Raw genomic sequence first — 26,648 nt, forward strand, 5'->3', positions numbered from 1 at the left:
CTTAGACGATTGTCTGTCCTATGTACATGAAAATGAATTTATAAAGTTGAGCATGGGAATGCCCGCCTTAGCTAGATCATGAAAATATTATGAAGATAATGTATTGTATTGTATCTTATTATAGGTCTCCTCCCAGCTTAAAAGAACTTCGGATCTTCATAATAAAGCATTTCACCCGACATCAAAAGATTAACGACCTCATGCTTTAGGGGGCAGCTGTTATAGACATTTTTGGGCACTACAACCCCAAGCATGAAATGTCCATAAACCAAGGGCTCCTAAGTCCCTAAAAGTGTTGTTCTAACCCCTAAGGAACAAGGTCAACATATTACAGCTTCTCCCAGAAGTTCTCCATGAAAAACTACTCAGAATTGGTCAAAACAGGATCATTTCAGCTGCTCCATTGGCCAAGTGCGTTGCATCTCACCTAAGTACACTGTGTGGGTGCGTTGCATTTCAAAAAGCCCTTCTATGGGGTGTGATGGGTGAGAAATGACAAATGGCAGTGTCATTCCGCGAGGTGGAGAGGCAATGGAAGCTTCCAGAAACTTCTCCTGTGACACTTGCCTCTCTGAATTCAACCAAGGATGAGTAAGAGATTATCAATCTCCAAGTGGAAGCAAGAACTATCAGAGGGAAGACACTAATCAAATCATAAGCTGACTCATCTCCATTACAGATATCTATATATGGATCCCTCATCCCAGAGATCCGGAGGCTAGAATTTTGCATATTGTAAGGAATTGCTATTGGTTTCTTGAGACAAACATCAGATTGTTGGGTGATCTAAGCTTTGTATGAAGTGAAGAGGGGCTTCTTTGCTAAGAGGTTGATGCTGGGTCAGAACAACTGGTTGTAACTCCTCTTGGCTCTTTCTTGTTTATCAATAAAAGCTATTCAAGTTTTCCTCCATACTCTTGTGTCATTGATGTTTGCTGCATTTGTATGGTCAATTTACATCTGATCCTAGATTGTTTATGATTATAGATCCATGTATTTATATAGTTCTATGCCACTGTGATCTTACAGGTACTTTGTGAAGTTGGGCGTGCAAAAGAACAAGTAGCGAAAGACTATCAAGGAAGAGAGGAATCAAATCAGGAGATTAGCGCAAGACAGAGGTTGGTCTTTTTGTTCCTCTCTATCTATAATTCATAAAGGAAAAATGAAAGTAGCTTTACTCTGTTTGTTTCTAAGGCAGCTGTCACACCTTAGTGGGATAAGCAGTTCTGAGTAGACACTTTTCCCTATAACACCATGAACTTGGGCCTCCCTCATTTTGGCCAATCGTTGCGTGATGGCAACTGTTTACACAGACCCATGGATGTTGTCATAGGCCTGTTGTAGCTCCTATCCTTCTGTCTCAACCTGTTGTAGCATTGGGTCATCCTAGAGGGATGTGAGTTGGGACAACCAACTCTAGTACCTTGCTACACACCTCGTCCACTACCTGGTTGTGTGCGACGAAATCATCGCACTGTAGACTAACCCGCTCTAGATTTGCCTTGTGCTCCATTATGATTTGGAGGCCTTGGCCTTCTCGGGCACGAAGCTCGGCAGTTACCCTATCCTGTAATTAGTAGAAGGTTTCTCTAGGAACGATGGCCAAATTCACCCTCCAACTTCGTATGTCACCTATGGCTTCTACTACGACTGTGCCTGTTGGCAATATGAAAGTATTCATTGTGTGGGTGCGCACCATCAGTTCGGTTGTAGCTGTGTCATTGGCCAAGTTTGATATCAACCCTACTTGGGGTTGCACTTGTAAAGCCTGCAGTTGTGCTCTGAGCTCCCCCAACATAGATGTCTGCATTGTCATTAGTTATTCTAACGTACCTATAGTTACCTTGCGCGTCGGTTTGCTGTTGCTAAGAAATTCTTTCTCCAAGGTCCTTGCTATTCTTGACTCTATGTGTGCATGTGGTGACTCCGTGATGTGCGGACTCTTCGCTTGGGTAGATTTTGTGGGAAGGTCTGTGTGTCCTTGTGTCTCTCTTTCCCTCTGTATATCCTATTCTGAGGACATCACTTGGTTGTCCCTGATTTCTTTGGTGATTACTTCCCTGTTCGCCTCCTGTTGCGAAGCTGCCTTTAGTCCCTGACGTGTCGATTCTACCATTTGAGTGAGTTTCAACTGGATTTCCTTCTTCCGCTATTGTGCAACCATCCTCTCCAATGCGGCCATGTCTGGCGTGTGCCACTTCGGAGGCCATGTAGCTAGTACCTCGTAAATTGCATCGTCCGTTGCGATGAACGAAAACCTCACCCATGCGTGCTGGGGATCCTTCCACACCCGAATATAGATGTTATGCATGTCTTCTTTAAACTCAGCCATGCTTTGCAAGGTGTTATATATTTTCGGGGATAACCTCGGTTTGTAAGCGATCCATGTCCAAAATACCCAGAATACCTTGATCTTGTGAATCCTTGCAGCGTCCTTTGTAGCCCATAGTGAGGTATACCATACTGCTTCAGGTAGGTTCTTCTCAATGCCGGGAAACTGGCTATCCTTTAGTAGCTCTCCTGCAACCTAGAGGATTGACAATAATAACCATGCATAATGGAAAGTCTTACCTTTTTCCTATGCTTCCTTACAATTTTTCAAAAAAATTTCGCATAAAAACTGCACCCAGTTGAACTGAACCCCTACAGCACACTATTATGCAAGTGCAATGACATGGGCTATCACCTCATCTACACGACATTTCCTCATAAGTTTACTAGCTAGTAGCTGGGTGGCTACTCGTACCCCTTGGTCCTTGATGCTGGAAATTACATATCTATGCTTTCACTTCTACAACCTATATTTAGCCTTCATTGTTTCTGCGAGACCCACTTCGCTACTTGTGCCAGCTATATTTGTGGGGTTGTTCCCTTTAATAGGCAGTTGGGTAATTTGGTGTACTCATTTAGTTGTGATAGGAATCGGCTCTTCCAACTAGAGAAATCCATCATGTACCAGGCAAAGTAATTGTCAGATAACGAAGATAGTGGTGGTCGCACGGTGGTAGTGGGGTATCCATCTCAGATTGAGTAATCTTGCCTACACCACACCTCGTAACCACTTCCGTGGGAACAATTCCTCATTGGAAAACTGGGAGAACTTCTCGCTGTCTGTAAGATCCCAATCTTTGAATTTGATACTCGATACTCGGCTGAGAGGCAACCCATCAAACCTTATCTCATCCGGCAGAAGCGAGGTCTGAAGCATACCTTTTGCAGCGTCCAAGTCTTTTGGTATCTTGCCCATCCCATTCCATGGCAAGAGATACGGTGGTAGTGTAGGTATTTGGATAACATCATCTTCCTCCTCATCTTGTGCTTCAATATGAGTGATTAAGGCTTGCAAATCTTCATCGTCCTCCTCAAGCTCTGTGGTGATTACTTTCCCCTTGTTGATGGTTGATAATTTACTGAGTCTCGATGAAGCCCGGATAGTCACATAATCTGCTTGTTCCTCTGGGACTGCAATGTGCGTGGAGAGTTTGGAATTTCAGGCCCCACGGATGACGCATCTGGCTCTTCCTGGCTCGGGTACAACTCTTCTGCGAACCATGCTTGGGTTCTCACCATGGTAGTCATGGGATATCTGATAGCTGGGTGCTTGTTGATAATTACTGGCTCAACGTTCAAATATTCCATGGCTGGCCACATGAATTTGAATGTAACCCCTCCCTTCACTTTTAGTTCATTAATATCTTCCTGGCAGCAAATCTTTTCGTATCCAACTTGAAGCCCTTACCTTAATGATTCACCACTTGCTTCTTTCTATCGGAGTTCAAACTTCTTGTCAGAAATAATAGCGTTAATGGTCACTTCCCAATCGGCCCATATGACCATGAATCCCCTTCGGCACAACTGTGATCTTGCTAACCAAATGACCCTACAGGGAATCTTTTTTTCGCACCAATCGCCCACAGACTTGTTTATAGTCCCGCACCTTCTTCCAACTGCTTGGGGCACTAAGACTATGTTTCCCATAGCTAGTCAGGTGGTCACACCCCAGGTGCGAGATGTCAGCTCCCCCATGATCCCTTGCTGCATGTACCATCCACGAGCCTTTATATCCTTTATCTCCTTGTGCGTTGTTGTATATGATACACTTCTCTGTTGGTGCAAGCGTAGCCATGATAGCAGGGTTGCAACTCGTTCTACTGCCGAAGGAAACCTAACCAGCCCTAGTTCCCATATTTGCAGGTCCACTTGTGTGATGCGTACGAATTTCCTCTTCACTCGTGCCCATTCCTCATCGAATTCGCGAAGCATTCCGCTGCTGCATCGAATGGCTTTCTGGGACCATCGAATTGCAGGTTAGGGAGTTTCTTCTACCATTGTGGTTCCATCGTGTCCTATCATTGATAGGCCCCTCTTCACCTTGATTATGCACATCCAATTTATAATCCCTCCACATTCCAGGTATCCGCAGGGTTCCTTTGAGTTGTCTGATCTGGCGGACATTGTTCATACAACCCTCTGTTCCTCTGCTAATTTTAGTGCGGAGGACTGGCGGAATGCGTTGCTGCGGTGACTTAGGATTGCTGATTCTTAGTGGTTATCCTGCATACCTCTTTATCCTTTGCCACCGATGAATTCTTATGCCTGCCCGCCATTTGTATTCACGCCACTCCCTTTGATCCTTTTGGTGTGCATTCCCCCACTCTGCAGTTGTCGCGCCCAGTCCCCCCTCTATCGCAACTAGCTGGTCTGGTCCCAGAATTGTCGATTCCTCCTGTGCATCTGTTCTAGGCTCCCTTTATTCTATTGTTATGTGGTGCACTGAGCTAACCATCCTATTACAGTTTAGCATTCTTACCTCATGTAATCGGTTCTGCCATCGCTCAATCTCTTCATCTGAGTCCGACATGAAAGAACTATCATGTTCCCATGAGATTCATCCATCCGCTATCAGATTCACTCGATCCTAGTCCTACGCTGTGAGCTTGTAGATACAGTCTAGTTCATTGTCATTGTCTTCGTCATGCACAGGTTCAGTATAGCACGCTCCTTCGGGCGGGTCCAGCGGAACCACTACGCGGAGAGATTTTTTCTCGTATATCATTTTTCGTTTCTTGAGGTTGATAATTCCATTCATATCCATGGCCCAGTCTATACGCAGCCAAGCAGAGTACAGGTTACTGTCATCCACAATTTCTATTACCTCAAAATCCGTTTGGGTGCTTGCACCTTCAATATCTATCGTCACTCCTTCTAGTCACCCCATAGGCAAGATGTTCTGTTGATTCGGCATCCGTAACTAAATAGGAGACCATTGTAGCGCATGCCTACCCATGTGTTCCGAGGTTTGTTTAGGCATTAAATTCACATCTGACCCCAAATCTAGAATGACCTTGTCCATTTTGTAGCCACCAATTTAGGTAGTCAACCACATTTGCCATCTAGTGCGCCAAGCATGCTTTCCTAGTTTCCAGACCATGTGTGGTTCATCCAACCCTACGCACCTAGCTATCAACTCTTACAACCCCTTTACCGCTTTAGTGTCTCGTAATAACTTGATGCATGTCTCTAAGAATGTAGTTAACATGGAAGGATCCATTTCCTATCAAACTCTAGTTGCTTGGTAGGGGCCTTGCGCACCCATGTTTCATAGTCAGGCTGCATCCCTTTATCTTCTCCTGTCGTTGCACCACTTCTGGGTACCAGGTTCACAATAGTGTCTTCTTCACGTGGTTCAGCCTTCATCATTTGGACGTTCTCAGTAGGAGTAGCTTAAAGCACTCCCTTTTCCCGCATTTGTGAAATTAATGTGGGGCAATCTACTGCTTCGTGATCAAACTGGTAATAGTATGGGAAACATGTTCTAGTCGGGTTTGTGCAATCATGTGCGTAGTGCTCCGACCCTCCACAGTTATAACAGATTAGTTGTCTGCGGCCCCTGCCTAGCTCCATTCCTCCACGTCCTTGTCCTCGCCCCTGGAATCCTCCACGCACTATCACTGCAGTTAGATCCTGACCTCGCGCCTCAGTCTGCATCCTGTAGGTAGGTGTACGATCCATCAACAGTTCATAACTATGGCAATCTCCTTCATCGTGGCACATCGATCTACAAAATTTGCAAAATAGCTACTGGGGGATCTGGGTAAAATTTTGCAGTAGATGACAGTTGTCTTTGTTGTGCTTTCCTCCCACTGACAGATTGTGCACCAAAGTGAGGGCGCCATGCTTGGCCCCACCTATGCCTCTGGTCGCAATGTTATTGGTCCCCCCGTTGCTAGATAGTTCACAAATACCGGACAATGATCCTTATCATGCCCTTGGCCCTTGCATTTGAGACACCATACTTCTTCATGCATCGCTGGTCGAGGCACCCTATCCTACTTTAGACTTTGCATTTCAAGGCATAGGTTTTGTAGTTGTGTGTGGATCTGCTAAACTCCCAACCCAGGATCTTGTATCGGAGTTTCATGCAACCTCATCGTTGTTTCTAATGCCTCTAACTGGGTTGAGATATTTTGTTGTGATAATGTTGTTCTCAGATGTGGTGTCAAAGATGCCATGAACCACACGGAGTGCTATGCATCCATCAATTGCATGTTAGCTTCGCGGATTGTGCTCTTCAACCTCTAATCTAGATCCCATGGGGTTTCACCTGGAAGAATTACGATCTCCTTAAATCAGATGATTGATTGAGTTTCTGACTTCGGTCGACTAAACTATCGGTTCAATGTCAACTAGATTTCTGCTATACTGACATTCAGATAATCATTCGAGTGCTTAATATACTAGGTTAGCGCACAATCCTACAAAGCACTTACCAAGGTGGCCTTCTTAATATTATCATTCGTAACTCCATGTGCTTCCATTATTACTCTTACTACAAACCAAAACTGATCAGGGTCTTTGCTCCCTACCCCTTTGAATACCGGCAGTTTGATTTCACTCGCCATACTAAACTGTTGGTTAGGCGGAGGTGGTGTGGGTGATGATGGCGACGATCTTGGTGATGTGGGTGGCGGTGTACAAGGGGATGATAACTGCAGAATGCGCTCCTTTAACAAACTGACCACACTTCTTGGAGAAGCCCAAGTACACCCTTCCTCACCCACTCACGACAGTGAAATTAAAGGACTGCTACCTAATCCTTCAATACCCTAATAGGTTTTTCCGCTTCGCGTAGTTACCCTCATTAATGGATTCGCAACACCCGTTTTTCATATAAGAGCATCTTAATCCAAGTATTCAATGATTTGATGTACTTACCTTGTGGTCCGTGGAGAAAGCGCATTTCTGCTTTGCTATAGCTCATAGTTGTGTCTATCGCGAACTCGATGATAAACCCTCCTATTATTCGATGCAACCAATGATCTACTGTGCGTACAATTTTATCTTCATATGCTTCTATCCTCCACACCAACTTTGGAGTCCACACAATGGGCTGATCTAATCTGCACCTTCCTTGACTCTCAGCTAGCCTCTTGATCCACTCATACAGCTCCAAATCGAATGATGTGAAGAATATTTCGTGAATCTTCGTATATATGTAGTGATCTAGCCATCACTTTTTATATATTTGTGGATTTGTATTTTCCTGCACCATAAACTCATGTAACTTCTTATCCTACCACTCTTGAATTTCTTTCCTCATCGGATTCTAGTGTTCCGACATCAAACACCCCTTAGGTAGATCCCATTCCCAGCAACGAAACCATTTGTTGGATTGTATGGGCCTGACCCAGGTTTAGAGTGGTGTAGCCGAACAAATCCAGCACTACCGACCCTTTCGGCAACAGTTCACGGAGCGCGAACTAAGGTGTCACCCAAGGTAGTATGGGGGGGTGCTGGAACTAGCTTTCTGTAACCTTGGAATGTCTGGATGTGGACTAGAGGATCGCGTAGGACTCTGGTCTTCGCTTAGATCATGCCACTTACTACCATTGCTTATGAGTTAAGAAAATTTATTATAGATTAGGATTAGTTTGCACATTCATACATAAACATATAGATCTAAATCAATAAACTGAGTCCGAGCTTCATGCATCATATAACCATTCATATTTGTAAGTAGAAAGGAATTATTTCAAAGTTAACACAGTATTTTGGAACCAACTTCTCTTTTATTAACGCCTTTCCTCAGTACAACTAGATCCACCATGTCCACTCAGCTGCAGGGGTCCACACACAGAGCTGTGGACTCTACCAGGCTTCTGTGCACACAACTACAGAGCCTCTACCTATCTACCACACCCTTGACTCGAACTTACAAATGAAGAGATAATATTGCCTTCATAAACCCATAACCTCAAGATCAACCAAACTAAGAAGTGTCATCTACTCATAGATTCTTGCCTTATATACATTCCCATGGTCCGCGGACCATCGGCATACCGACTTACTTCCTATTATTTTATATTATTTTCGAGTGGACAACCCTTTGACCTGACCTCTTACCATTCACACTTCGTGGACCTTTTACAATACCATTACCCTAACTACGGGCTCTAAGCCCCTTATCCATTATGTGGGGCCGCCGCTACCCAACACGGGGCTGTGACAATGGAATTCCATCAAAATCAACTAACTCGTAGGCACCATTTTCCAAAAAACGCTTGACAATATAGGGGCTCATCCATAATGGTTCAAATTTCCCTGCTCCTAATTTATCCGCTTCCTGATCATAAAGTCAGATCCAGTCTCCTTCTAAGAATATGCGAGGCTTGACATTTCGGTCGTATTGCACCTTAATTGATTTCTTATGTGCTTCGTTCGCCAATGCATCTTGATGACGTGTTTCATCTAGATGGATGAGTTCTAAGAAACATGCTTCTTCATTAGAAGTGTCAATTAACAGGTCAATTGCGAGTTTTAATGATGAAATTTCACATTGTATAGGCAAGATTGCCTCCAGACCATACACCAATTGAAAAGGTGTGAATCCAGTTGTGTTCCTTACCGAGGTTCGATAAGCCCACAAAGTTGAGTACATGATTAAATGACTATTTCATTTATGAACTCCGATCATTTGTCGAATCATTTGCTTAAGGATTTTGTTGATGGATTCGACTTGTCCATTTGCCTATGGATAATAAGGAGTAGAACTATCATGTGAATGTCCTAAATTGGTAGTCAATTAAGTCATCATATGGTTGTGAAAGTGTGAACCATGACCTGTAACTATAGCTTGTGGTAAACCAAACCCTGCAACCACATGGTTGAAGAAAAAAAGAGCAGCCGTCTCGCCACTATTGTTTAGTGTAGGCATCGCCTTGGCCCATTTGGTAAAATAGTCCATGGCAACAATAATATACACCTGCCCCCAAGATGAGTGAGGGTTACATTTCATGAAGTCAATGCCCCATTTTGCAAATGGTCCAACAGTGACGATAGGATGTAGTGGTGTAGGTGGTAATTGAGTCTTACAATAAAAAATATGGCATGCAAGAAAACTTCTAACAACAACAATGTAATCATTAAAAATGGTTGGACAGAGGTAACCAACACAGAGAATCTTCTATGTGGTAGTATAACTAGATAAATGTCCACCACAAGCACCAAAATGGCAATCATTTAGAACTTTCTCGACTTCCTGATGTGTGAGGCACCTTCATAAAATCGTATCGATGCCACAATGGTAAAAGGTGTCGCTAATGATCAGATAATATTTGGCTTGAAATTGTTACGAACGAGAGGTATCAAGCTGGAAAGTTTGGGTTTCGAGATGCATCAGTATATCTTCATACCAAGGGTCAGATGACAAAATAAGAAATGGAGACTCATCTAGAATTGATGGTTCCGTTGTTGAGTCAATGTCAGTAGAGGGAAGGTTGCAAAGAATCTCGGAAAAAATTAGAGATTTCTTTGACTTGGATTTGATGAATTCCAAATCGAATTCCTGCAAAATGACAATCCATTTGGAATATTTTCCCCCCAGCAATTGACATGACAAGATGTATTTCATAGAGTTGTAATCTAAAATGATAGTGGTCATTCAGAGCAGGATATAATGGAGAAATATCTGTACAGCTTAAACAGTAGCCAAAGATAGATTTTCAACGTAAGAACACTTAACTTTCATATCATTGAGATTGTGACTCAAATAATAGATCAGATATTCAGTCGCATATTGTTCTTGGACTAAAACCATAGCAATGGTTGTATCTGCAGTGACAAGATACAGGAAATAGTCATTTTGATAATTAGGGGTAATCCTTAATGATGCTCCAATTAGGGTATCTTTGAGAGCATTAAAGGAAGCTTGCGCAACCTAGTCCCAATGGAAGGGAATTCCCTTTTTCAAAAGACGAGTAAATCCTTTAGCCATTTCGGCATAGTTGAGAATGAATCTCCTCAAAAAGTTAGCCTTCCCTTGGAGTCTATGTAACTGAAGTAGATCGGAAGGTGGAGGCAGATTGAGAATTGTGTTAACCTTGAAAGGGTCAAGTCAAATTCCTTCTTTAAACACTTCAAAACCAAGAAAACGACCAAAACCAACACAAAACACACATTTATGTCGATTGAGTTGAATTTTTTAGTGTTGGCACCGTAAAAAGATGGCTCTCAATTGTTGCGGGTGATCAACCTGTTTCCATGAATGAGCAGGTGAATTGTCTAGATAGGGTTCAACAATGTGTTTGATGTCGTGGAAGACATAATTCATTGCCCTCTGAAAAGTTTCCCTAGCATTCTTCAAACCAAAAGGGAGTTTCCTATATGCGAATGTGCCCCAGGGACAAATAAAGGTAGTTTTATATTGGTCTTTTGGTTGGATATTGATCTGGTTATAGGCATAAAAGCCATCCATAAATGAAAATATTTCACATCTAGTAGAGTCATCAATTATCTGGTCAATAAAGGGAGTGGGATAGTTGTCTTTTTGACAAGCATTATTAACATCCCTATAATTAAAACACATTCGTATTATTCCTTGTTTCTTCATGACAAGAACAAGATTAGAAACCCGATTGGTAAGAGGAATGGGGTATATGAAACCAAGTGGTGAGCCAAGTGTTTTCCAACAATTCATTGACATGATATAAGTAGATGCACCCTCATCAAAAATGGTTTGGTGAACGAGTTTATTCAAAGCCTTTACCTAGATGAAGAGTGCTAACTGTGTTGGTAATTGCAGTGTATAACCCGCATGGTTAAAAACCATAAGATTGGAATTTGTTGGATCAATTCCACCAATTGTTGAAAATAAAGATTGCTTTTGGGAGGGGCAATTTTGAAGCACCTCAAGCGTCGACATAGCAGAAGATGAATGAGCCAAATCTTCTACTATTTTGTCTTTGAGGTTTCTATGAGTCTCATGTTTGTGTAGATTTTCTTCTGGATCCATCACATTCAATTTCTTTTTAGATCGACATTTAGATCTTCTACTATGATATAATTTTGTGTTGCTCGAGCTCGAGGGTTCAATGTAGAGTTATACACAACTCCTTTAGGCGGTTTTATTGTTAACTCGGGTGCAATGGGTGGTGGAAAGGAATCAGACAAAGTTGAAGTCAAAGTATTTGGTTTCTCTGTAGCTTGGTTATTTGACAACAATGACAGATTACCGTAATCTTTACCTCATTTAGTCACTAAAACATTAGTTTTAGGCTTAGTGGCATATAGCATAATCACTTGTGAAGTGGAAGCATGATCTGTAGCAACCAAATGAGTCTTTGGATTTGGAAAAGGGTTTGTCAACACATAGGATGCACTAGAAGTCTTAAGAAGTTTTGAGACTTTAGAGTAGTGAGGATAGTCTTGCATAAAGTTCTCCTCATTAAAAATTAAACATGGGTAATGAGGTTTCCTAGCCAGAGAAGAGGAATCAGATGATTTATCTTGAGGGGGAGGATTTTGTTTCTTTTTATCTTTCCTCTTCTTCTTGCTTCCAGGTTGCTTTTGATTTTTACCTTTGTCAGATGACACAACATTTATTTCAAAAGCAAGTGTATTATCAAGTGAAATAAAAGTTTGATTTGAAATAGAAAGTGTTTGACTAGATTGTCTACTTGCTATTTGTGTGCTTGAAGAATGAATCACACCATCACTGGCATGAGAGTCCTTACTAGATGGAGGTGGTGGAATAGTAAAAGCTGGTCTAGGTGCAATTGGAATTTTGTTAAAGAGCGTGCTAGACTGGATGTAAATCAAATCTAAGTATTGGGCACGAGAAATTACTTGCTCTTCAGTAACAATTCCTCATTTAGCCACATCCTCAGTGATAGATGGAAACAAGTATTTGATAAATCACTCAGCGAAAAGCTGATCAGGAACAAAAGTTTTGACCATTCGATGATGATGACACCACTCATGAATATGATCACAAATGTGAGTAGCAGTGGTCTGTTCAAAGTTGGTCAACAGTTTCATTCCAGTTTCATATCTGACGAGTAACTGGAAGTGGTTTAGAAATGTAGTGGCTAAGGATGTGAAGTTTTCAATGAAGCTCGTGCTAATTCAATATACCACTTTGCAGCCGACCCAGTAAGTGTTCGCTGGAAAAGACGTAGTCTAACTGAAGCATAATTTAGGGAGTTAGATGAACACCATAAATGAAGAGTCATAACGTGGCTGGACGGATCTTCTCCAGGGTTTCCATTGAACTTAGGAATATCAGAAGGAAATTTTTGAGGAATCACTAGCCACCAAGGTGCATAAAGAATTGGATTATTGGTAAGCCGATTTAAATATGGTAATTCAAGTGTTGCAACAAAAGGCAACTATCGGTTTAGATCGGGCTGAACGTAACCAAGGTAAGATGGAATTGCCTGGGAAATAGGGCTTTGCATACCAATATAAGGAATTTGTTGTTGGTAACCTTGATAGGGGTAGGTTTTTTGAGAAGATTTGGTATAAGGTGGTCGTTGGGCACCAGGATAAATTTGTTGTTGTGCAAACCCAGCATAGGCTTGTTGACCAGGACCTGGGTAAAATTGTTGTTGACCAAACCTAGCATAGGCTAGTTGACCAAGTCCAGGATATGTTTGGTACTATTGGAATTTTTGTTGTTGCTATTGTGGCCTCCATGGCTGTTGATGTAATGGTTGTTTCCCACCAATGTAAGTTTGACCAGGTTGTGAATAAATTAGACCATTATAAGTCTGAGTCATCCCAGTTAATGGTAAACTGGCCTAAGGTTGTTGGACTCTAGGGACAAATGGTTGTTGTAAAATGACCTAAGAAGTCTGAGTCTGTGGACCTAAAACTTGAGGGTCAAAGGTTGAAGGACCAACTTGCAAAGGTTGAGATACAATCAATTAAGCTTGCGACTGTGGTAAAGTCATAACGAGAGGTGTAGTAGGTATGGATGAAACAAATTGCATTGGTTTTGACAAATACACAAGCCTTGGTTGAACAGGCATTGTAGGCTGCCACTAACAAACAGTCATTCAAGGTTGACCTAAAGACAATAGTATACTTCCATATGATTGCCCCCCAAAAAATGGAGGATAAGTGTTGAACCTCAGAATTACCCTCTTCTTGACATTTTTTCTCACCTTTTTCCCTCACTTTCTCATAAGATTACAGACCCAATCAATGATAAATGCTAGGTTTTGTCTTAAGGAAAGCATTAAAATGATCGCCATATTATATTTTCATGTTCTTGCTATTTGAATATATTTTTGCAAATTAGCTATAGAAAGTAGCCTATTCTGTAGCTAACTGTGGATTCCGTAGCTACTCTCATGGTTTGGTAGGTTGCAGGTGTCAAATGAAAAATTGGGCCACATGGGCATTTCAAGAATCATCTCTATATGGATTCTATCTTATTCACTTGGTCCAGATTGACAGAAAAGCAAGCCTAAGGTCATGGTCAAATATGGAGTTAAAGTACGTTATCTGAAAGTATTAGGACTCTTGATTTGCTCTTTTGTAGCTAATCAAGATTCTAATAATTTTGTTGCAAATTTAATTCGAATTAGCCACCTGTAACTAATCAAAAGTTTAAACAGTCCTATTGTAATATGAATTACCCACCTGTAGCAAGTTTATCTCATAAATAGTCATGTTAAATTTAATTCGAATTAGTCACCTGTAGAAAGTTCATCTCATAAACAGTTATGTTATTTTCCTTTAAATATCAATTGCATGGAAGTGAGAGGAGGAAGAAGTTAGAAGGAATTACGTGTTAAGTTCAGGCTTTTTGCTGATGCTCTGTATTCAGACTTCGTTTTTTTCATAATACAAATTTTGTGTTGCCAATGATCATTTAAAGTGCATCCTTAACTAGCTAGCAAGCCACATCAATTGCAGAGGGCCCCTGCACTGAAGGAGGTTATTCAATTGTTGTTTTTTGTTCAATTTCCATTACTATGTTTTCAGTAAATTTGTTTTCTAAATTAGGATGATATTTCATTTCATTTTTTAATCAATAGCATAATGAAAAATCACAATTATGCAACCTTGTTCTTCTAAGATATTTCATGGAGAAAAACGACTTTATTTCCAAACTGAATTAAGATTGAAGTAATAAGAATACACAGTTTCTTAGTTTTCTTACTATTTTGTTATTCATTTTCTTAGAACGGAATTGTAAATCCATTTCAGGATGATGATGATCCTAAACTAAATGGTTAAATGTCTAATTCATATAGTGATTGAATTTACTTAGTACATTATTATTTTCCTAGGAACTTAGGAACTAAGGTATAATTGATTTCTTGCACAACACTTCAATAGGGTAATGCTTCACATTTGAATGTTGGAGAAAGTAAAAAATACATTAGTTGTTTACAGTTAGTTTTACATGCTTTTACCTTCTTGCTTTCAGATCCTCACTTAGTTGCATCACTGATATTCCCAATAATCATTTCAAGGAGATTTATTTAATCATATTCCAAAATTGAATGGATTAATGTTTAATGAATGCAATTACTGAGTTACCTTTTGCATCAATTTTATTCTTGGTTTTAAGAATTAGATCCATGGATTAGGACTAATGATAAGGTAAGATAGATGCTCTGTTTTCTTTATTAGGTTCTAACTAGCCAACAGTTCTTGGTCCATTTTTAGGAAATTAGATTAACTTAGGAACATTTCCTTTCCTTTAAAATTCATTAGATTCACTTAAATTTTCTCATAGTTTTAAGTTTTATATTCTTAGACATCAAAGAAAAGAAACCCCCCAAAAAAAACATAAAATACAAAACAACGAAGTAAGAAAAAGGTTAACTAAGAACATATGGTGCACCACACTTCATCAACTTACAAACCCCAGTTGATAATTTATGCAAGCAATTTAGGACACTAAATTGACTAAACAATAAGCATATTGTGCATATTGTTCTCCATATGGAGGTAATCTAGTGTAAAGTGTATACATTGGATGGTAACCTAACGGACCAGCTTGATATTGACTTGATGGATCAAACTGTTCAATATCCGTAAGTGATGAACCAGGTAAAATTCCTGTGGATGACATGGGTGAAGACCATGAACTAGAAGCAACACCAAAGTGAGTTCCAGATAATGATTGGTAACTGGTGGGATGGATGGAACACCATATAGATGTGACTTAGGTGTTTTGGTGAACATCGAAGAAGTAGCGACAGTAGATGTTGTTGTATTTGTAACAAATGATATAGTTTGAGATGTCATTTCAGACATAGTCAAATGACCCAATAAATGTCCTAGTGAATCTATGAGAGTTTGAAAGTAAACATGATCAAAAGGAGAAATAAGCTAAGGAGAATAAGGATAAAGATAAAGTCCCAGTCCCAAAGGAGTGGGAGTTTTAAGTGTTTCTTCTTCATCTTCCTCTTCAATAGCAATCAAACCAGGTGGAAGGATTGCACTGTCAGGTTTGTAATATATTTTCAGTGTTTGACTCTATGGTAGAGGGGAAGTCTCAATAGTTACAGATGTCTGAGGATAAACCAGTCGATTGTCTTCCAGTACGGGAACAACTTCTGACTGTTCAACTTCGATATCCAAGTGTTCTGGTAAAAGAACAACGTGTTCAAGATGAGTTTCTTGAACAACTTCTGGTTGAACTGTGATAGATTTAGGACCAACTTCTGGTTGAATAGATTCAAGTTCATAAGTAATTTCTTATTGAACAACTTTGGGTTGAGGATCCACTTTTTGTTGGAAAACTTCACTCACCATTTCACTAGGTTCACTTTTAGTGTCCTCAGGTAATTGTAAAGGTTCCACTTTAGTAGCAGGTGAACCAGTAATTATAGGAGTAACTGGATCACAATACTTACCGGTATAGGTGACTCTGGTAAATCAAATGAACAACCAGAAGTTTGTGATGTACTGGACTCAGTTAAATGAGACCACTTTTTTGGACTAGGTGTAGCTTCAGGGGTAGAGGAGGTTTACTCGTTGTCCTCTGTGAATGATGGGGTAAAGGTTGATGTTCCTCCACGATTGCTGATTTATTTTATTACAAAAAGAAATAGACAAAAATAGGGTAATCTAGGCAAAAGGATTACCAAGCAACTGTGAAGTACAATATACTACCTTAGTAAACCAATGACTTTACATATGTGCAAGCAATCTCCCCGAATGTTGTGTTTGGTGTATCACAGTGTACAAGGTGGCTGAATCAGTTACCTAAGAATGGATAGCAACCTAACATAGTACTCCCATATATACCCGAAAGTACATGGAGACCCAATCTATGTTAGCATTGTCTAATGTGAAACCACATAATGATAGCATTCCTTTATACTTTTCATACTATAACACCGCCCTATATACCCGAAGATACATGGACAAGCTATGATATAATTACGTACATGGAATGCGGTATCAGACACGGAATGTATCGCAGAACATTAGCAACAACTGCTATGTTTAACGACGTCGAAACACGTCTCTAGCTTAGACCTCTAAATGTTATGTGTTAAGTTACAATGTTCCATTAGGTTAATTTAGATAAATATTAGTTGATTTTCTTTAAGAATTTGCCTTTCAAGTTCACCTCGTGATGTTTCTGAAATCCCTAGAATGATGAGAAACATTCTTTTCATTTGATTTGAACAATGAAAACCTTAACTAAAAGGGATAGAGAAATTAGAATCTTTATTCAAATAGCATAGAGCACATCTAATGCAACTTTCCCTATACTATTCCTACAATCACACACAAACCTCTAAATGAATAATACATGTTTTTCTTCTCATTTCCCCTAATGTTTAGATGAAAAAAAAAATTGAATGCACAAACAATCAATCAATACTTTTCGCAAGAAATGAAGACTTTATGACAATTTCTTTTTCAAATAAATGAAGACTTTGTGACACTTATTTTTTAGAAAATACTAATCGATTATAAGCTAACTTTCACAATGAATTGACAATGATAAGGGAATCACATAAGAAACACTAAACAATCAAGGTCAAACTAGGGCTAGGAGAATAAATACAAACTGATTTCAAAACCATAGAAAACATTGATCTTTCAGAAAACAACATCAGAAGCAAAATTCGGAAAAACCAAGCCAAATGTGGTTTTTTTAGCCTAACAGGGATCAACGCAGCCCAGAGTGAGAGAAAGTGCACAACAGTTCACTTTATCTAAGTTAAGGCTGCTCTACAGCACACTGTGTCAAGGCCAACATTGCGTTGGTGATAGAGAGTCAAATCAAGAGACATTCAAGCACAATTTTTGACTAAAAACACTTCAAAATGACAGAAAAGAGATCATTAAAGTCAAGTAAAATCTACTAGGATGTAATATGATGAGGATAAAATACCTAGAATGATATTCATGTTGGGTTGTGTTATATTATTTCCACAACTAGCCTACGTAGTGAACTGGGGGGTTAGAGGGGGGGCAGAGCCTCCCCTTCATTGCACAGCGGTGGGGTCACATGGGGGGGTGGTAGCCCTCCGTATTCACGGGGTTTAAGGGGGGTGAGTAGCCCCCCTCTACGGGGTCTGAGGCAGCACCCTGGGAAAAAAACTATGACCCTATATTAGGTTGGGTGGACCTACCTATGGTTTTGTGCATGGTATTTGCACATGGTTTTGGACACGATGGTTTTTGGTCCATGGTTTTGGACGCAATGGTTTTCGGTCCATGGTAATGGATGCTTCAACATGTATAAATATGTACTATAACATTGAAAGGAACATATGAAAAATCAAGCTGGTAGTCCTGGTTTTGCGATCCTGCCTCACAATTGTTCCGCCCAGCTTTTGATATGTGTTGGTATCCATAGTTGCCTTTCCTAGGGATCACATAGGTGGCAGCAGAGGGGAATCCCATTGCACCTGAGGCGGACATTGCATCATGTTTATCAGTACATCTGGAGGGTACCCTTATGAAGCTTGGGTGCTTGCACTGGCAAAGGTTGTTATCTGGAGATCAACGTAACTGCTTCTAATACCTTCGCTAGTAGGCCTAGGGCGTAATTACCCTAGACTATTTTCAGAAAGCCCTTGATTTTGATTTCCTTATATTTTGGTGTCTGGTCTTAATCACTCAGAGTGGAAATACTTGAAAGTTGTTTGATTGCCTATATCTTTAGGGACTTTTAGAGAGTTCTCTTTGCTCCTTGTTGGCCTAACTTTACAATTTTTGAGTCCTTAAGTATATCTCTTTAAAATAATTCCAAGTGGCTGATCGACCAGCTTGTTGGTCCAGGAGACTTCATGGGCTATCACCTATGAGTCTTGAGCCTTCTCTTTGAAGGTGTAGGAGAAATCCTGCTAGTGGTTTTCAAAAGGTGGTAGCAGGTGCATTGGAGATTTATCCTCCGGTTGGAGTTATTGATTCACAAGATAGACCTAGTACAAGTAGGGAGTTAAAGAGGAACACTCTAGTTCTTTCTCGAGTCCTCTTCTATTCAGAAGGCAATATTGAGGTTGAAGAGATTTTTGAGTCTATTTGTTATATGGAATTTGTATCTACGGATAAACACCATTTCCGTAAGTGGGTAGCTACACTTAGAACAAAAGAAAGAAAGTAGATTAAGCTTTTCCTATAGTAGATAGATGAGATGAAGGAACTTACTTGTAATCTTTTCCTTCCTTGACCTCCTTTGAATTGCTCCCGTTGCTCCCACTTGAATTGAATCTACTAAATTGGTACCTGTGTCAACAAAAATAGAAAACGACAACGATCACATCATACATGATCTATCTACTATAAACCAATGAAATCGACAACATTGAAATAATCAATCATCATAGGTATGAACACGAATATGAGAAAAGGAATAAACAACTTTATTATTGTAGAAGGAAGAGTTACACCCAATGTTGTTCAATCCCATGTCATTCATCTAGCTTTAGTCCAACCTTCATCACACCAAAAGCACACTAATCCAGTAGCATAACATTACTTGACATGAACTCAAATCTCAAACCAACAGTATTTCTCTAAAATCTTCAAATTCTAGCCTCCTGATCATTGTGAGGAGAGGTCAATTTATAGGGAATTTGAGGTGGTTTTGTCATAAACGAGGGTATTTAATGGTTTTCCAAAATTGGAGTTAGTTTCCATTGAGCAAGGGATGAGAGGATAGGAGGTTAATTGATCCATAGGCTATCCATAGTCAACCTCATAGTATGAGATAAGAGCTGGGCATCCTTCTAGAATGCTCTAGAATTAGAGAATATTCCCAGAATCCAATGTGAATTTCACTCATTCTTGCACAGTGCAGGTCAAAGAGGGCCTAAGTACACTGCAGTGCAGGCCTGCATGGGCCTTCCTTCTTTGCAGTGCAGTTACGCTTGACCAAGGCTATGGTGTTGTCCCAAGGAGGCATTTCAACAAGGTTTCAAGCTTGGAAACTTTCATGGATGGAAGCATTCAATTTGATGACTTGTTTAGGGCATGTAACAACTGAATTAGGGTCTGATGAGCCCTAGTTGTACTGATATGAATGTTGGGAGTGATGTGCCCAAATAGACCTGTAATAGTTTCCCCCTAAAGCATGAAGTCGAAAATGATAATGTCAAGTGATATGATTTATGATATGTTGAGGAGGATCTGATTTTTTCATGAATTGTTGAGGGAAGACATACCCATGCTTAGCATATAAAATTTTCATTACATGTACATAAATAAGCTAGTCGTTTATAGATATAGACCCATGATAGGATGACTATCTATGTAAATCCATTGTACAGAAGATTTAGTACTCTCCTGAAATTGCAACTCGAATGGATGAAACTAGATATGGGGTCTTCTATCTCGTCTAATTGTTCTCTCAAGTATGATTCTAACCATGTGAAAATGTAATATGAAGTCAAACATGGGAAGACACAGCCGGATTACCAGCCAATGATGTAAGATTTTAACAGATGTGAGAGAAATGACCGATAATGATAATGATTCTCAAGGTACTATATTGCATTTTGCATGGTGTGAATAGATGTTTTGAAGTCTAACAACATATAAAGTCTTTCATTCGAAGCCTAGTGATGTAAACCTATCACTGGAAGTGAGAAACTTTCCATTGATGTATGCAAGCATCAAGGTACTAGAAGGGTGTTTCTAATTCAACTTCTTGGATAATCTGCCAATGTTGACAAGAAACGACTTATCGCATGAGTGCCTTGATGTATCCCCCATCAATGACATGAAATGCGTGTAATTATTTTGAAGACAAAATGTGACTGTTGACACAAGGTTCAAGAATGGCAGTCATGAAAATGAAGGTTTACAAGTATTGCAAAGAATGAAGTTTAGTGAGTGACTTCTCTTGAACATGTCGGCAACACTGAATGAATTGGAAACATTGACCCAAAACCAAAGTGATGGATGGTGTGATAGACCATAGGTATGACAAAAATCAAGCAAATAACCCAACCCAAATAGTCATAGAGATGAAGTGAAAGTGTCATGTTCAAGAGTGACTTGCTACCATAAAGTGATTTACCCCTTTTCCCATTTTTCCTAGTCATTGTTGACCAATACCTCTTTATTTTTTAACAAGCTTGAGGAGGATAACATATGCTTGTAGTATAATTCTATCCTGCGGGTGAATCCATCACTATGTGATGTTTTAATGAACCCAGAGAAGGTGAAACTCGGTGTTGTCATTATGGACAAGTTTGTCGCTACTTAATGTTTTAATGAGTTTAAGGACAATGAGAACTCAGTCCTTTTGATGTTTAGAGAGTTTGAAAAGGGATGCTAAATTTGTCTCTCAAGACCAAAAACGCGTAAAATAATATAAGAGAGAACCTTAAAAAGTTTAGTAGTACTTTTAGTGACCTCAAAAAGTTTCTTTTGTTTCCTTAAAAGAAAAAACACAGAAACATTGTTTTTTCTTTTTCTTTTCCCAAGATTTTGGTGTACGGTTTCTCTTGTTTTGTTTATGAGAAGCAAATTGTGATCTTTTGCATTTTGTTCTGCTTGCTTTGGAGAGAGATTTGTTTTTAGTTTTATGCCCTCTTCATTTTCAAGTTGGCTTATTTTCTCTATAAAGAACCTCATTTTCTTGTGAGTGTTATTTAGGATCTTGCATCATCATTTTGAATTGCATTAGGTTAGTTTTCATTTTAAGCATTCTTAGTCTTTTTAGATTTTGGGTGTGTGTGGATTGTTCCAGAAAAAAAAAAAAAAAGTAAAAATATTTTGCTTATATATAGGTTTTCGTAGAACCAAAGTAGAAATCACTCTTCATCGAAGAAAATCATTGCATCCATATAGTTAGTTTTCTATTGGTTTCTTTTTGTGTCATAAAACATCATCAATTTCACTCTTGTAATTCCCCCTGACTTAAAGGACGACTATGTAAAATCAAGTGATCTAATAAAATGAACTATAACTTTTATTGTTGTCATTAATAAAAACCAAGAAGTTTAGGTTCATTACGACCTTAGAATAGGTGAGTGGAGAGTTAACTCTCCAAGGTCGCACAAATTACAAAACTTGGAAGTTGAATAAAGAGTGAAACCCAATATCATTAGAAAGACCAGGAATTCTCCATGACTGGGAGTTAAGCACGAGGGAGAGTGAAGACAAGGAAGAGAGATACCCCCTCTCTTACTTCTTGGATCCTACCTCACGACAGTTCCACCCAGCTTTTTATATGTGTTGGTATCCATAGTTTCCTTTCCTAGGGATCGCATAGGTGGCAACAGAGGGGAATCTCATGGCACCTGAGGCTAACGTTACATCATGTTTAGTAGTACATCTAGAGGGTACCCTTGTGAAGCTTGGGTGCCTGCACCAAAAAAGGATGTTTTCTGGAGGTCAACGTAACTGCTTCTAATACCTTCGCTAGTAGGCCTAGGGTGTAATTACCCTAGACTATTTTTGAAAGGCCCTTGATTTTGACTTCCTTATATTTTGGTGTCTGGTCCTAATCACCAAGAGTAGAAATACTTGAAAGTTGTTTTATTTCTTGTATCTTTAGGGACTTTTAGAGAGTTCTCTTTGCTCCTAGTTGGCCTAAATTTATAATTTTTTGAGTCCTTAAGTATATCTCCTTAAAATAATTCAAAATGGTCGATCGACCAGCTCATTGGTCCAGGAGACTTCATGGGATATCACCTACGAGTCCTGAGCCTTCTCCTTGAAGGCGTAGGATCAATCCTGCCAGTGGTTTTCAAAAGGTGGTAGCAGGTGCATCGAAGATTGATCCTTCAGTTGGAGTTATTTATTTTCAAGATAGACCTGGTACAAGTAGAGAGTTAGAGAGGAACACTCTAGTTCTTTCTCGAGTCCTCTTCTATTTAGAAGGAAATATTGAGGTTGAAGAGCTTTTTGAGTCTATTTGTTATATGGAATTTGTATCTATGGATAAACACATTTTCCCTAAGTGGGTAGCTACACTTAGAACAAAAGAAAGAAAGTAGCTTAACCTTTTCCTATAGTAGATAGATGAGATGAAGGAACTTAATTGTAATCTTTCGCTTCCTTAACCTCCTTTGAATTGCTCCCGTCGCTCCCACTTGAACTGAATTCGCTCAATTGGTACTGTGTCAATAGAAATAGAAAACAACAATGATCAAATCATACATGATCTATCTACTATAAACCAATAAAATCAACAACATTGAAATACTCAATCATCATAGATATGAACAAGAATATGAGAAAAGGAATAAACAACTTTATTATTGTAGAAGGGAGATTTACACCCAATGTTGTTCGATTCCATGTCACTCATCCAGCTTTAGTCCAACCCTCATCACACCAAAAGCACACCAATCCAGTAGCATAAAATTACTTGACATGAACTCAAATCTCAAACCAACAGTATTTCTCTACAATCTTCAAATTCCTGCCTCCTGATCACTATGACGAGTGGTCAATTTATAGGGAAATGGAGGTGGTTTTGTCATAAATAAGGGTATTGAATGGTTTTCCAAAATTGGAGTTAGTTTCCATGGAGCAAGGGATGAGAGGATAGGAGGTTAATTGATCCATAGCCTATCCAAAGTCGACCTCATAGGATGAGATAAGAGCTAGGCGTCCTTCTAGAATGCTCTATAATCAGAGAATATTCCTAGAATCTAATGTGAATTTCGCTCATTCTTCCCTAGCGCGGGTCAAAGAGGGCCTAAGTACACTACAGTTCAGGCCTAAATGGGCCTTTATTCTCTGAAACGCAGTTACCCCTAACCAAGGCTATGCTGGTGTCCCAAGGAGGCATTTCAGCAGGGTTTCAAGCTAGGAAACTTTCATAGATGGAAGCATTCAATTTGATGACTTTTCTAGGGCATGTAATAACTAAATTAGGGTGTGATGAGCCTTAACTGTACTAATATGAATGTCAGGAGTGATGTGCCCGAGTAGACCTGTAACAGTTTCCCCCTAAAGCATGAAGTCAAAAATGATAATGTCAAGTGATATGCTTTATGATGTGTTGAGGAGGATCTGAAGCAGACAGCGACCTACATTGATTACAGTACATAACATCATGATATTTTGATTTTTTCATGAATTGTTGAGGGAAGGCATTCCCATGCTTAGCATATAAATTTTTCATTACATGTACATAAATAAGATAGTTGTCTACAGATATAGACCCATGATAGGATGACCATCTATGTAAATCCATTGTATAGATGATTTAGTACTCTCCTGAAATTGCAACTCAGATGGATGAAACTAGATTTGGGGTCTTCTATCTCATCCAATTGTTCTCCCAAGTATGATTCTAACCATATGAAAATTTAATCTGAACTCGAACATGGGAAGACACTGCCTGATTACCAGCCAATGATGTAGAATTTTAACAAACGCGAGAGAAATAACCGATAATGATAATGATTCTCAAGGTACTACATTACATTCTGCATGGTGTGAATAGATGTTTTGAAGTCGAACACCATATATATTCTTTCGATCGAAGGCCAGTGATGTCAACCTGTCGCCAAAAGTGAGAAACTTGCCATCGATGTATGCAAGCCTCAAGGTACTTGAAGGGTGTTTCTAATTCAACTTCCTGGATAATGTGCCAATGTCGACAGGAAACGACTTGTTGCATGAGGGCCTTGATGTATCTGCCATCAATGACATGAAATGAGCGTAATTATTTTGAAGATAGAATGTGACTGTCGACACAAGTTTCAGGAATGGCAGTCATGAAGATGAAGGTTTACGAGTATTGAAAAGGATGAAGTTTACTGAGTGACTTCTCTTGAACATGTTGGTGACACTGAATGAATTGGAAACATTGACCCAAAACTAAAGTGATGGATGGTGTGATAGACCATAGGTATGATAAAAATCAAGTAGATAACCCAACCCAAATAGTCATAGAGATGAAGTGAAAGTGTCATGTTTAAGAGCGACTTGCTACCATAAAGCGATTTACCCCTTTTCCCATTTTCCCTAGTCATGGTTGACCAATAACTCTTTATTTTTTAACAAGATTGAGGAGGATAACATATGCTTGTAGTATAATTCCACCCTTCAGGTGAATCCATCACTATGTGGTGCTTTAACGAACCTAGAGAAGGTGAAACTTGGTGTTGTCATGATGGACAAGTTTGTCACTATTTAATGTTTTAACGAGTTTAAGGACAATGATAACTTGGTCCTTTTGATGTTTAGAGAGTTTGAAAAGGGAGGAAAATAAAACTCCACAAGTTCCTTTTCGTAAATTTGTCTCTCAAGTCCAAAAAAGCGTAAAATAATACAAGAGAGAACCTATTGACCATGTTCGATCAATGTATTCCTTTTTCGTAAGTAATCTATCTTAGTCTGGAAAAGGGTTAAACTTATACTGAGTAGATGTCATTTCCAATCCATTTACGAGCTGAAAAGGATAAGTGCTCGGCAATATTTTCATATTTCAAGAGTCTAAAAAGAGCTTAAAGAGGACTCCAGGGGGGTTCCTTTTTCGATGTTTAACAGATCTCGAAAAAGAGATAAAAGTATGCTCTGCGGTCAAAATTACAATTTACAATCATGCACATCAAATTCATGATATCAGTTGTAAACCTACTCAAAGAACCACAAAATGGATTAGACATACTTGTTTCATTGGTAAAAATAGGTAAAAACTATAGTTTATTCATTTAATGAACATGAAATAACCATAAAACAAGAATTTACCAAGTCATTTTCACCATTTCATATTTACCATTCAATTTTGTGCTTTGAACTAGTTTTTACCTCGAACTTCAATAGCTGATTATGGGAAATTATGTAGATCATTCTTCATGGCCATAGGATGAGGAAGGAGATATACATTTTTTCTTTCATTTAAGTTCATTCCTTTTCAGTTTCAGGAGAAAAAATTTAGGATTTTGGCATCCCTAGGGCAAATATACCTCGCCCTGGGATCAATGCAGCCTAACACATCGAAAACTATGCTATAGTGTAATAAAGCAGAAGGGTACCTACTCTGTAGTGCACTATCTCAAGGCCAGTGCTGCGCTGGGCGTAGTTTAGAAATTTGTTTCTTCTATATTACCCAAAAACTCTGCAGTTTTTTGCATGAAATGGATCCTAACTAAGCTTATGGTTTGATTTCAAACATTGATTAGATTAGAATCACTATTAGTTGGCATGAAAGAGAACATGAAGAACAATATATGATTGCCGTAAATGATCCTAGTACCATTGAGGCCCTTAGAGAATATGGGTTACTCAAATATTTCAGGTTGTCTGGGATGAGGCAATAGCTAGAAATATTACAGTTCTTAGTTCATTCATGGGATCCAACAGAACAAGCTTTTCACATAGGGGGCAAAGCGCTCCCTATATTGATTGATGATATTTACTTCCTTACAGGATTATCAAGACGTGGGGCCCCCATATCCCTTTCAGGTTCTGCCTATGCGGGTGAATCAGTGAGGGACTACATTCGACAATGTTATTGGCTAGGTACACAACATAGCAAAGACTGGAAGATAAATATCAGGGATGTTCATAATTTTCCCTTACAAAAATTCCTTTTCACTATCGGAAAGTTGGCGGGTAGTGTGACACTTCATCTAGCGAATAGATCATACATGTAGTATACGCTTGAGTGTCTTGAGCCAACCATATTCAACTCATGTGAGGCAATACTTTATTCGATGAAAGAGCAGTTGTCCAAAATAAAGAGTGGCAAGACAATTTTTTTTAGCTATGGTTCGATCTGTTATCACTCATATTTTCCTTGAAGTTATTAGAAGAAGGAAAGGGGTCCGAGGTAACCACAAACCAATCTTTTAAGTACAGAATCTAGCCAATCTGTACTTAGAGAGGGCTCTCTCTTTATGATTTAGCTTTGTTTATGGGATATTAGGCTAGGTATGAAATCTTGAGGGGGTTTGATTTTGTTTGGTGGT

The sequence above is a fragment of the Pinus tabuliformis genome, chromosome 3_2, assembly GCF_031772625.1.
Source record: "Pinus tabuliformis cultivar Carrire ecotype Pingquan chromosome 3_2, CPIR1, whole genome shotgun sequence".
NCBI lineage: Eukaryota > Viridiplantae > Streptophyta > Pinopsida > Pinales > Pinaceae > Pinus > Pinus tabuliformis.